At 42.9% G+C, this 11,286-nt stretch overlaps 1 pseudogene; it reads left to right on the top strand.

Annotated features, from left to right (window-relative positions):
* Nucleotides 1-2,540: 2,540 nt before the first annotated feature.
* Nucleotides 2,541-10,981, top strand: LOC106594767 (sialic acid synthase-like; annotated as a pseudogene).
* Nucleotides 10,982-11,286: the final 305 nt, after the last annotated feature.

Here is an 11,286-nt window from a genome sequence, read left to right as displayed (position 1 = left end):
GTCGTTGTCTTGTGGAAGGTGAAACCGCCCCGGTCTGAGGTCCTGGAGCGCCTGGGAGAAGGTTTTTCTCATCAAGGATCTCCTTTGCTGCAGCCCACCCCTTCTTCCTCGATCCTGACTAGTCTCCCAGTCCCTGCTTCTGAAAAACATCCCCACAGCACGATGCTGCCACCACCATGCTTCACAGTAGGTATGCTATTGGGCCAGATGATGCGAAGTGCTTGTATTCAAGCCAAATAGTTCACACCTTGGTTTCATCAGATCAGAGAATCTTGTTTCTCAGAGTCCCGTAGGCAAGCTTTTTGGCAAACTCCAAGCGCGATGACATGTGCCTTTACTGAGGAGTGGCTTCTGTCTGGTCACTCACCATAAAGTGCCTGATTGGTGGAGTGCCGCAGAGATGAAGCCAGGTCCTCTGGAAGGTCCTCCTAGATCTCCACAGAGGAACGCTGGAGCTCTGCCAGAGTGACTATCGGGTTCCTGGTCACATCCCTGACCAAGGCCCCTTCTCCCCCGATTGCTCAGCCGTGGCCGTAACAGCCGTAGCCTCGAGGAAGAGTCTGCTGGTTCCAAACTTCTTCCATTTATGAATGATGGAGGCCACTGTGTTCTTGGGGACCTTTAATGCTGCAGAAATGTTTTGGTACCTCTTCCCCAGATCTGTCCCTCGCGCTACAATCCCTGTCTTGGAGCTACAGACAATTCCTTCAACCTCATGGCTTGGTTTTTTGCTCTGGACATGCACTGTCAAATCTCTGTGACCTTATAACAGATAGGTAAGTACCTTTCCAAATCATGTTCGAATCAATTTAGTTTACCACAGGTGGACTCCAACTCGTTGCAGCAACATCTCAAGGACGATCAATGGAAACAGGAATGCACCTGAGCTCACCTTCTCTGTGCTTAGGGCCAGTCGGACTCTGAGTAAAAACGCCGTAAAAGCCAGTGTCTATGTATGCGACTCAACACTATTCACGCCAGCTACTACAGTGACTGAAATGACTGCAACACTCAACAAAGAGCTGCAGCTAGTTTCTAGAGTGGGTGGCAAGGAATAAGTTAGCCCTAAATATTTCTAAAACTATAAGCATTATATTTGGAACAAAACACTAATTTAAGCTCAACTAAATATTGCAATAAATAATGGGAAATTGAGCAAGTTGAGATGACTAAACTGCTTGGAGGAACCCTAGATTGTAAACTGTCATGGTCAAAAACATATTGATGCAGTAGAGCCAAGATGGGGAGAAGCATGTCTATAATAAATTATGCTCTGCCTTTTAACAACACGATCAACAAGGCAGGTCCTACAGGCCCTAGCTTTGTCTCATCTGGACTACTGTTCGGTCACGTGGTCAGGTGCCACAAAAAGACTTAGGAAAATTGTAATGGTTCAGACAGGGCAGCATGGCTGGCCCTTGGATGTACAGAGAGATAATATTAATAATATGCATGTCAATCTCCTGGCTCAAAGTGGAGGAGAGATTGACTTTATCACTACTTTTATTTATGAGAGGTATTGGACATGTTGATACACCGAGCTGTCTGTCTAAACTACTGGCATACAGCTCGGACACCCATGCATACCCTACAAGACATGCACAAGAGGTCTCTTCACAGTCCCCAAGTCCAGAACAGATTATGGGAGGCACACAGTGCTACATAGAGCCATGACTACATGGAACTTTATTCCACATCAAGTAACTGACTAAAGCAGTAGAATTTGATTTTTTTTAAAACACCTCATGGAACAGCGGGGACTGTGAAGAACCACAAACATTGGCACAGGCACATGCATACACACACACGCATAATATCCGCACTATACATACACATGGATTTAGTACTGTAGATATGTGGTAGTGGTGAGTAGGTGCCTGAGGGCACACAGTGTGTTGTGAAATCTGTGAATGTATTGTAATGTTTTTAAAATTGTATAAACTGCCTTAATTTTGCTGGAACCCAGGAAGAGTAGCTGGGGATCCATAATAAATACAAAATACACATTTCGAGTTTCATAGCAAAGGGTCTGAATACTAATGTGAATAAGGTATTTATGTTTTGCAAACATTTCTAAAAACCTGATTTTGCGTTGTCATTATGGTGTATTGTGTGTAGATTGATGAGGAAAAGTTTTATTTAATACAGTTTAGAGTAAAGCTATAGTGTAACAAAATCTGGAAAAAGTGCTTGGCTCTGAATAGTTTCCAAGGCACTGTATATACAAAATGTACCAATAATATACTAAATCAGTATTTTTCCCATTGACATTTGTAATAATAACTTTCTCCCAAAATTGTTATATTCACTTTCATTTAAAAGGTAGGCCCATTATGTTTGTCATAAACCTCCCTTACATCAAGTATTCTCTTCCTGTACTGATAACCCACAACAGCACATACTGCAGGAGGAAATCTCCATATTATTTTCTCTTCAGCTGGGGAAGTCAGTGGTGGCTAAGGTGGCGATCCCCAAAGCACGGTGCTGAGTATGGATATGCTGGGGGTGAAGGTGGGCGACGGGGCGTCTCTCCTGAAGACATGGCTCAGCTGGTGGGCAAGGCCGTCACAGAGGACGTGGAGGAGGATGGGAGCATCACGCCACGTATGGTGGACGGCTACAACAACAAGGGCTGACAAACATGTTAACATGCTGACTAGACCAGTGTTATGATACTGATGGTATGTCAGGACAGATGGTCTGTTTACATGTCTACCATTGTGGCTAGGGATGGAGTAGTGCCTACATCTTCATCTAGTGGTCATGGTTAGCATTGTAGCAACGCCTAACCCTTATCATTTTCCTCACTTTAACCTCAGTCTCCTAACCTGCTATGTTATTTCACCAAACCTAATGTGTTGGTTCCCTAATCAGCCACGTTAATTTCCGCAACCAGTTATGTAAACAGACCATCAATCCAACATACGATCAGTATCACCAGACGGCCACGATGCCTGCGGGAGCGTTGCAAAATCAATGTGCCCATTATTCAATCATTTAACTGCTCATGCGCATCAACGGGCGTCTGTATAGCCAGGCGATAAATAAACTTGGTTCTATTTCAGACCCTTAATGCCTTGAAGTCCCTCCCTCCCATCTGCTCATTGGTTTTCACGAGCATACTAACCCACCGGGTGACTGAAAGACGAACGAGAAGAGATTCATCAAAGAACGCTATCTGAAAACGAACCAGGTTTTTATCTGTGGATTTATTGTCGGAGTGGAGAACATGATTTTTATGACCCCAAAAATTCTAAAAAGATCCATCAAAAAAGGGACGCTATTTTTTAATTAAACTAACAAACCAATGTTATGACCCAGGGCAAATTAGCTAGCAATAGTTCCATAACCAGAATGAGTCGTGTGTTTCAACCTGTCCCCAAAATAATATAGTGAGTTTGTTTTGCTGATTTAACCTGAGTGTATGAACGTGTCTGATGGGGATAGTTGAAATGAATATGTTCATGGTGGACGCACTTGAGGGGCTGGTTTGGTGAAGCTGGCATTCGCATGTTGATTTTGTCCATCCACATCAGATGCGATCATGACACAGGTTAAAATATCAAGCCAACTGTGAACAAACTATATTTTTGTGGACAGGTCGAAACAATCATGGACATTTAGGTAGCTAGCTGTTGCTAGTTAGTTTGTCCTGTGAGATGAACATTGAGTTGTTATTTTACCTGACATGCATCTTTTCCTAATTTAGCTGTTTCTTTGTACAATTTTGACCCGGAGTCGTACAAAATCGCGTGTTTCTCTACTCCAACGATAAATCCACAGATGAAAAGCAGACACCTAGTTAATTATCTTCAATGAATCTCCTCGTGTGTTTGTATCTTTTCCTGATATCCAACAAGGAGGCGACAATCAACACACTGTGCATCTCAAATAGAACCAAGTTCTACTGTAGCTCTTGGCCACGCAGAGATGTGGGGGAAATGATTGAATAACATGTAAGTGGAACAAAACTTCAAGTAAAAACTCAAATTGGAAAAACTATTTAGTAACCTGAAATAAATAAGCAAGAAAAACATTTGAAAAGCTAAAAACTATATTGAAACTACAATTTCAAGTCTGAAAAACTAACTAAACTAAACTTAATTTCAAATAAAAATCAAAAAACAAATAAAGGTTTTATATTAAATTACAAAACCATGTAACTTTGGTGATCGGTGAGGTTTGCTTGTTAGGAATCACGTTGGCTCTATTAATTGCATTTCTATCTGCAACGTTTGACTACTGAACATGGCACTGGGCGATGTATAATCAGAAGTAAGTTTAAAAAAATAATAATATTGATGGAAACAAACAGATTAGAATATAGTAGACTTGACTGTCTATATAAGGTACATTTATTTACATATGTGTGGGTGGATGTTTACTTACTTTTCTACTATCAGAGGATGTGAAATAGAATTTGGTGTTTAAAAGGTCAAATACAATGTATACAAATAATGATTGACTACTCCTATAATAAAACATTATCCATTACAATGTCTCACATTTTGACTCTTGAGAATCCTGACCTGTGAGTGAATGGAGAACCTTTATTTTGAAACATGAGTGGAGGAATCCACAACGTGTAAATTAGCTTGACTTTTTCCGCGAGAACCAACACCTGACTGTCTCATTACTGGCTCAGAGCAAGCGAACATCTTATCGCTACAAAAAGTTTAGGAAACCGCATTTATCACATTTCCAAAATGCCTCTGAAATTCGAGCTTTGCCCTGGCAGGATGATTGGGGGTTCTAACCCCTGTTTCATTATTGCAGAAATTGGACAGAACCACCAGGGAGATATCGAAATTGCCAAGAAAATGATCAAGATGGCCAAGGTAATGCTAGTAGCAACATTTGAATGAGTTTTCTTAGCTCAGCTGCTGTATTGGGGACCATGGTACTGACTTACTTGCTAGTAACCTAGCAGCTACTTTAGTATAAAGTAGATTCCAGTGCCCACAGAACTGTAAAATGACAGCAGTTCTGCTACTAACTGCTGTTGCTTGGGGGCTGTATTTAAAATGGTGAATTTGTGACATTGAGACCATGGGCATCTATTCGGTCAATTTAGTCAGGACTAATAATGGTGGATACGGAATTCCTACCAGAGCTAGAGATGTGGCACAGATGCCCAACCTCATATACACAATTATCACACCATTTGGACTGTTTTATGAAAAGGCAGTGGGTGTGTTAGCTACAGATTTATGTATATAATGTGATTTAACCAAAAGATTTTGGTATCCATTCAAGTTTCAAGTCAAGTTTAAGCTTTTAATTTCACGTGCACAAGCAGTGAAATGCCTTTCTTGCATAGTTACAGGTTAGGTACTGTTTGGGTGCACAGTGACATTTCCGACCAACCTTAACTTGTCGATACTATCTTTTGTTTTGATTCAGCCAAACATCTATCTTCTAAAATGTCAGTGTCCAGTTGCAGGTGATGCATTTAAATGTATTAAGGTTTTGCTCCATGAGTAATCCAACAATGTCTTTGTCGCCATCTTGTCTATTTCAAATCCCTCTCATTGCGAGACAGGTGAGTGTCATCATGACATGTGGCACTTTGGGGTGTGGACCCACCTGTCTCAATCAATGAGAGAAGATTTTAAACAAGGTTCCCTCTCATCCTCATTGGCAACACATTTTACAACTATTTTACCCTACTCATATTGAAAATCAATTCACAGGAGACTGTGGGGCAGACTACGCAAGTTTCAGAAGAGTGAACTTGAGTACAAGTTCAACAAGGGTGCTCTGGAGCGTCCGTACACCTCCAAACATTCCTGGGGAAAGACATACGGTGAGCACAAGCGCCACCTTGAGTTCAGTCATGAACAATATAGAGAGCTCCAGAAATATGCAAAGGAGGTTGGAATCTTCTTCACCGCTTCTGGAATGGACGAGGTAAGAGTTTTCCATGATAAACGTCTATTGTATTTGTCTGCTGTGATTGTGTTTATATTCAAGCATGATTTCAAGCAAAATATGCATGACTATCCCACTGCTTTGCATCGCTTGTTAGATGGCTGTGGAGTTCCTGGACGAGCTTGATGTGCCCTTCTTCAAAGTTGCCTCGTGCGATGCCAACAATTTCCCCTATCTGGAAGTGACTGCAAAAAAAGGTCAGTGATTTAAGTTAACACTGTGTTATGTATGTACTACATTCTTTGCCACCTGTTACTGTGATAAAAGTAAATGTTACCAATTTGATATACCTGAATGTGCAGTCAACATGTGTAATATGTGGCATATCAGTAAAGTTAGTTTCTGTTGAAATTACAACTTTGTTTAACCTCAGGACGGCTATGCGGTGATATCCAGTGGGATGCAGTCAATGGCAATGAGACGGGGTCTATCAGACCGTCAAGCGAACACAATCAGAACTTCACCATCCTACAGTGCACCAGTGCCTACCCATTGGACCCTGAGGATGTCAACCTTATTGTCATAGCAGTAAGATTTTTGTTTATTACAAAAAGGATTGTCAGGCAGTGACTCAGCAGGTTATCTGTTGTCAGGCAGGATCAAAGGTTATCTGTTGTCACCCGAGTAATATCATAAGGAAATATGAGGGTGTGTCAAGTGCACCGCAAGAGGGAACGTTAAATGCACGGCAATGAGAGAGAGAATGAGAGAGAGAATGAGAACGAGAGAGAGAGAGACGAGAACAAGAGAGAGAAACGAGAACAAGAGAGAGAACGAGAACAAGAGAGAGAGAGAACGAGAGAATGAGAGAGAATGAGAACGAGACGAGAGAGAGAAGACCGAGAGAGAGAGGGAAATAGAGAGAGAACGAGAGAGAGAGAACAAGAGAGAGAACGAGAGAGAATAAGAACGAGAGAGAACGAGAACAAGAGAGAGAGAGACGAGAGAGAACGAGAACAAGAGAGAGAACGAGAGCGAGAGAGAACGAGACAAGAGAGAGAGAACGAGAACAAGCGAGAGAGAACGAGAGAGAAACGAGAGAGAGAACGAGAGAGAGAGCGAATGAGAAAAACGAGAGAGAATGAGAACGAGAGAGAGAGAGAACGAGAGAGAGAGAGAACGAGAGAGAGAGAATGAGAACAAGAGAGAGAACGAGAGAGAGAATGAGAACAAGAGAGAGAGAACGAGAACGAGAGAGAGAACGAGAACAAGAGAGAGAGAGAACAAAGAGAAGGGAGAACAAGAGAGAGAGAGAACGAGAGAGAATGACAACAGAGAGATAGAAACGAGAGAGAACGACAACCAAGAGAGAGTGAGAGAGAGAGAACGAGAGAGAGACCGAGAGATAGAGAACGAGAACAAGAGAGAGAAGGTAGAACAAGAGAGAGAGAGCGAGAGAACAAGAGAGAGAGAGAACGAGAACAAGAGAGAGAAAGAGAACGAACAAGAGAGAGCGAGAGAACAAACAAGAGAGAGCGAGAGAACGAGAACAAGAGAGAGAGAACAAGAGAGAGAGAACAAGAGAGGGAGAGAGGAACGAGAACAAGAGAGAGAACGAGAACAAGAGAGAGAGAGAAGGAGAACAAGAGAGAGAGAGAGAATGAGAACAAGAGAGAGCGAGAGAACGAAACGAGAGAGATCGAGAGAACGAGAACAAGAGAGGCGAGAGAGTGAACAAGAGAGAGAGAGAACAAGAGAGAGAGAGAGACAAGAGAGAGAGAGAACGAGAACAAGAGAGAGGACGAGAACAAGAGAGAACGAGAACAAGAGAGAGCGAGAGTACAAGAGAGAGAGAGAACAAGAACAAGAGAGAGAGAGAAGAGAACAAGAGAGCGAGAGAGAGAACAAGTGAGAGAGAGAACAAGAGAGAGATGAGAGAAACAAGAGAGAATGAGAGAGAGAGAGAGAACAAGAGAGAGAGAATGAGAACAAGAGAGAGAGGACAACAAGAGAGAGAACGAGAGAGAGAAACAAGAGAGAGAGAGAACGAGAGAACGAGAGAGGACAAGAGAGAGAACAAGAGAAAACGAGAACAAAAGAGAAGAAAACGAGAGAGCGAGAGAGAGAACAAGTGAGAGAGGAGAGAGAGAACAAGAGAGAGAGAGAATGAGAGAGAGAATGAGAACGAGAGAGAGAGAACGAGAACAAGAGAGTGAGAGAACAAGAGAAAGAGAACGAGAACAAGAGAGAGAGAACGAGAACAAGAGAGAGAGAACAAGAACAAGAGAGAGAGAGAGAAGAGAACAAGAGAGAGAGAGAGAAACAAGAGAGAGGAGAACAAGAGAGAGAGAGAACGAGCAAGAGAGAGCGAAGAGAACGAGAACAAGAGAGAGCGAGAGAACGAGAACAAGAGAGCGAGAGAGAGTGAACAAGAGCGAGAGAGTGAACAAGAGAGAGAGAGAGAAACAAGAGAGAGAGAGAGAACAAGAGAGAGAGAGAGAACGAGAGAGAGAACGAGAACAAGAGAGAGGACGAGAACAAGAGAGAGCGAGAACAAGAGAGAGCGAGAGAACGAGAACAAGAGCGAGAGAGTGAACAAGAGCGAGAGAGTGAACAAGAGCGAGAGGTGAACAGAGAGAGAGAGAACGAGAGAGAGAACGAGAACAAGAGAGAGGACGAGGACAAGAGAGAGCGAGAACAAGAGAACGAGAACAAGAGAGAGCGAGAGTACAAGAGAGAGAGAGAACAAAAAGAGAGAGAGAGAGAACGAGAACAGAGAGCGAGAGAGAGAAGCTGAGAGAGAGAACAAGAGAGAGTGAGAGAACAAGAGAGAGAACGAGAGAGAGAGAGAACAAGAGAGAGAGATGAGAACAAGAGAGAGGACGAGAACAAGAGAGAGAACGAGAGAGAGAACAAGAGAGAGAGAGAACGAGAGAACGAGAGAGGACAAGAGAGAGAACAAGAGAAAACGAGAGCAAAAGAGAACGAAAACGAGAGAGCGAGAGAGAGAACAAGTGAGAGAGAACAAGAGAGAGAACAAGAGAGAGAGAACAAGAGAGAGAGAGAATGAGAGGAGAGAATGAGAACGAGAGAGAGAGAACGAGAACAAGAGAGAGATGAGAGAACAAGAGAGAGAGAAGAAGAGGAGAGAGAGAGAAACAAGAGAGAGAGGAGAACAAAGAGAGAGAGAACAAGAGAGAGAGAGAACGAGAACAAGAGAGAGAAGAGAACGAGAACAAGAGAGAGAGAGAACTGAGAACAAGAGAGAGAGGAACGAGAACAAGAGAGAGAGAAACAAGAGGGAGAGAGAGAGAACAAGAGAGTGAGAGAACAAGAGAGAGAGAGAACAAGAGAGAGAGAACAAGAGAGAGAGAGAACAAGAGAGAGAGAGAACGAGAACAAGAAGAGAGCGAGAGAACAAGAGAGTGGGAACGAGAACAAGAGAGAGAGAGAACGAGAACAAGAGAGAGAGAGAACGAGAACAAGAGAGCGAGAGAGAGAACAATTGAGAGAGAACAAGAGAGAGAGAGAACAAGAGAGAGAGAACGAGAACAAGAGAGAACGAGAACAAGAGAGAGAGAGACGAGAACAAGAGAGAGCGAGAGAACAAGAGAGTGGAACGAGAACAAGAGAGAGAGAACGAGAACAAGAGAGAGAGAGAACGAGAACAAGAGAGCGAGAGAGAGAAACAAATTGAGAGAGAACAAGAGAGAGTGAGAGAACAAGAGAGAGAGAGAGAACAAGAGAGAGTGAGAGAACAAGAGAGAGAGAGAACAAGAGAGAGTGAGAGAACGAGAAAGAGAGAACAAGAGAGAGAGAGACCAAGAGAGAGACGAGAACAAGAGAGAGAGAAACGAGAACAAGAGAGAGAGAATGAGAACGAGAGAGAGAGAGAACGAGAACAAGAGAGAGAACGAGAGAGAGAACGAGAGAGAACGAGAGAGAATGAGAATTCGAGAGAGATAGAACAAGAGAGAGAGAGAGAACGAGAGAGAACAACAGAGAGAGAACAACAGAGAGAGAACAAGAGAGAACAAGAGAAAACGAGAACAAGAGAGAGAGAGAACGAGCGAGTAGAGAGAGAAAGAGAACGAGAATGAGAACAAGAGAGATAATGAGAACAAGAGAGAGAGAACGAGAGAGAGAACAAGAGAGAGAGAAAACAAGAGACAAAGAACGAGAGAGCGAATGAGAACGAGAACAAGAGAGAACGAGAACAAGAGAGAACGAGAAAGAGAGCACTAGAACAAGAGAGAGAGAAACGAGAACAAGAGAGAGAGAGGACGAGAACAAGAGAGACCGAGAGAGAGAATTAGAGAACAAGAGAGAGAACAAGAGAGAGAGAGAAACGCGAGAGAACGAGAACAAGAGAGAGAGAACGAACAAGAGAGAATCGACGAGATCAAGAGAGAGAGAAAGACAACAAGAGAGAGAACGAGACAAGTGAGAGAAACGAAACAAGAGAGAGAGAGAGAAACCAGAACAAGAGAGAGAGAAAGAGAGAGAACAAGAGAGAAACAAGAGAGAGAGAGAAAATGAGAAACAAGAGAGAGAACGAGAGAGAGAGAGAACGAGAACAAGAGAGAGAGAGGAAAACGAGAACAAGATAGAGAGAATGAGAACAAGAGAGAGAGAGAGACGAGAACAAGAGAGAGAGAGAACGAACAAGAGAGAGAGAAAGAGAAACAGAGAGAGGTAGAATGAGAACAAGAGAGAGAGAGAAATGAGAACAAGAGAGAGAGAAACAAGAGAGAGAGAGAGAACAAGAATTTGACAGATTTCTGTTCAGGCCACCACTGAAGGAAATGAATTGACCCATGGAATTTTACCTCCCTTTTCCTGACATACTGTAGGAATGCCAGAAGGAATTCCCTGATATTCCCATCGGATATTCTGGAACCATGGAGAGGGGAATCAGCATCACCGCCGCAGGCAATGGGGAAAATCGTACGCGACCGGACAAGGCTGGAAGGGCAACGACCACGCAGGCATCACTGGAGCCTTCTGAGCTGAAGACAGAGCTGGCCAGAGCCATCCGCCCGGTGGGGCGGGCTCAAGGCACGGCATACAAAACAGGATGCTACCCTGTGAGAAAGCCTGCTATGTCAAGGTGAGTTAGATCGGGAGGTTTAAATGAAAAAAAAATATGACCCCACTTTTGGAGACTCTATATTACTAAGGAATGGTAAAGGGAAAATTTTATTTGGTGATATTTTGACAACAGTGCATTCAGAAAGTACTCAGACCCCTTCCCTTTTTCCACATATTTTGTTACTTACATAGCCCTACTTCTAAAAATGTAGTAAATCGTTTTTTTTCCTCTCGATCAATTTAAGCACACAATACCCCATAATGACAAAGAGCAAAAAAAGTATGGCTATTTTAGACATTTTTGCTAATTAATAAAAAAATGTA

This window comes from Salmo salar, unplaced genomic scaffold (assembly GCF_905237065.1).
Source record: "Salmo salar unplaced genomic scaffold, Ssal_v3.1, whole genome shotgun sequence".
In the NCBI taxonomy this organism is placed as follows: domain Eukaryota; kingdom Metazoa; phylum Chordata; class Actinopteri; order Salmoniformes; family Salmonidae; genus Salmo; species Salmo salar.
This window is presented reverse-complemented; position numbering and strand designations above follow the sequence as displayed.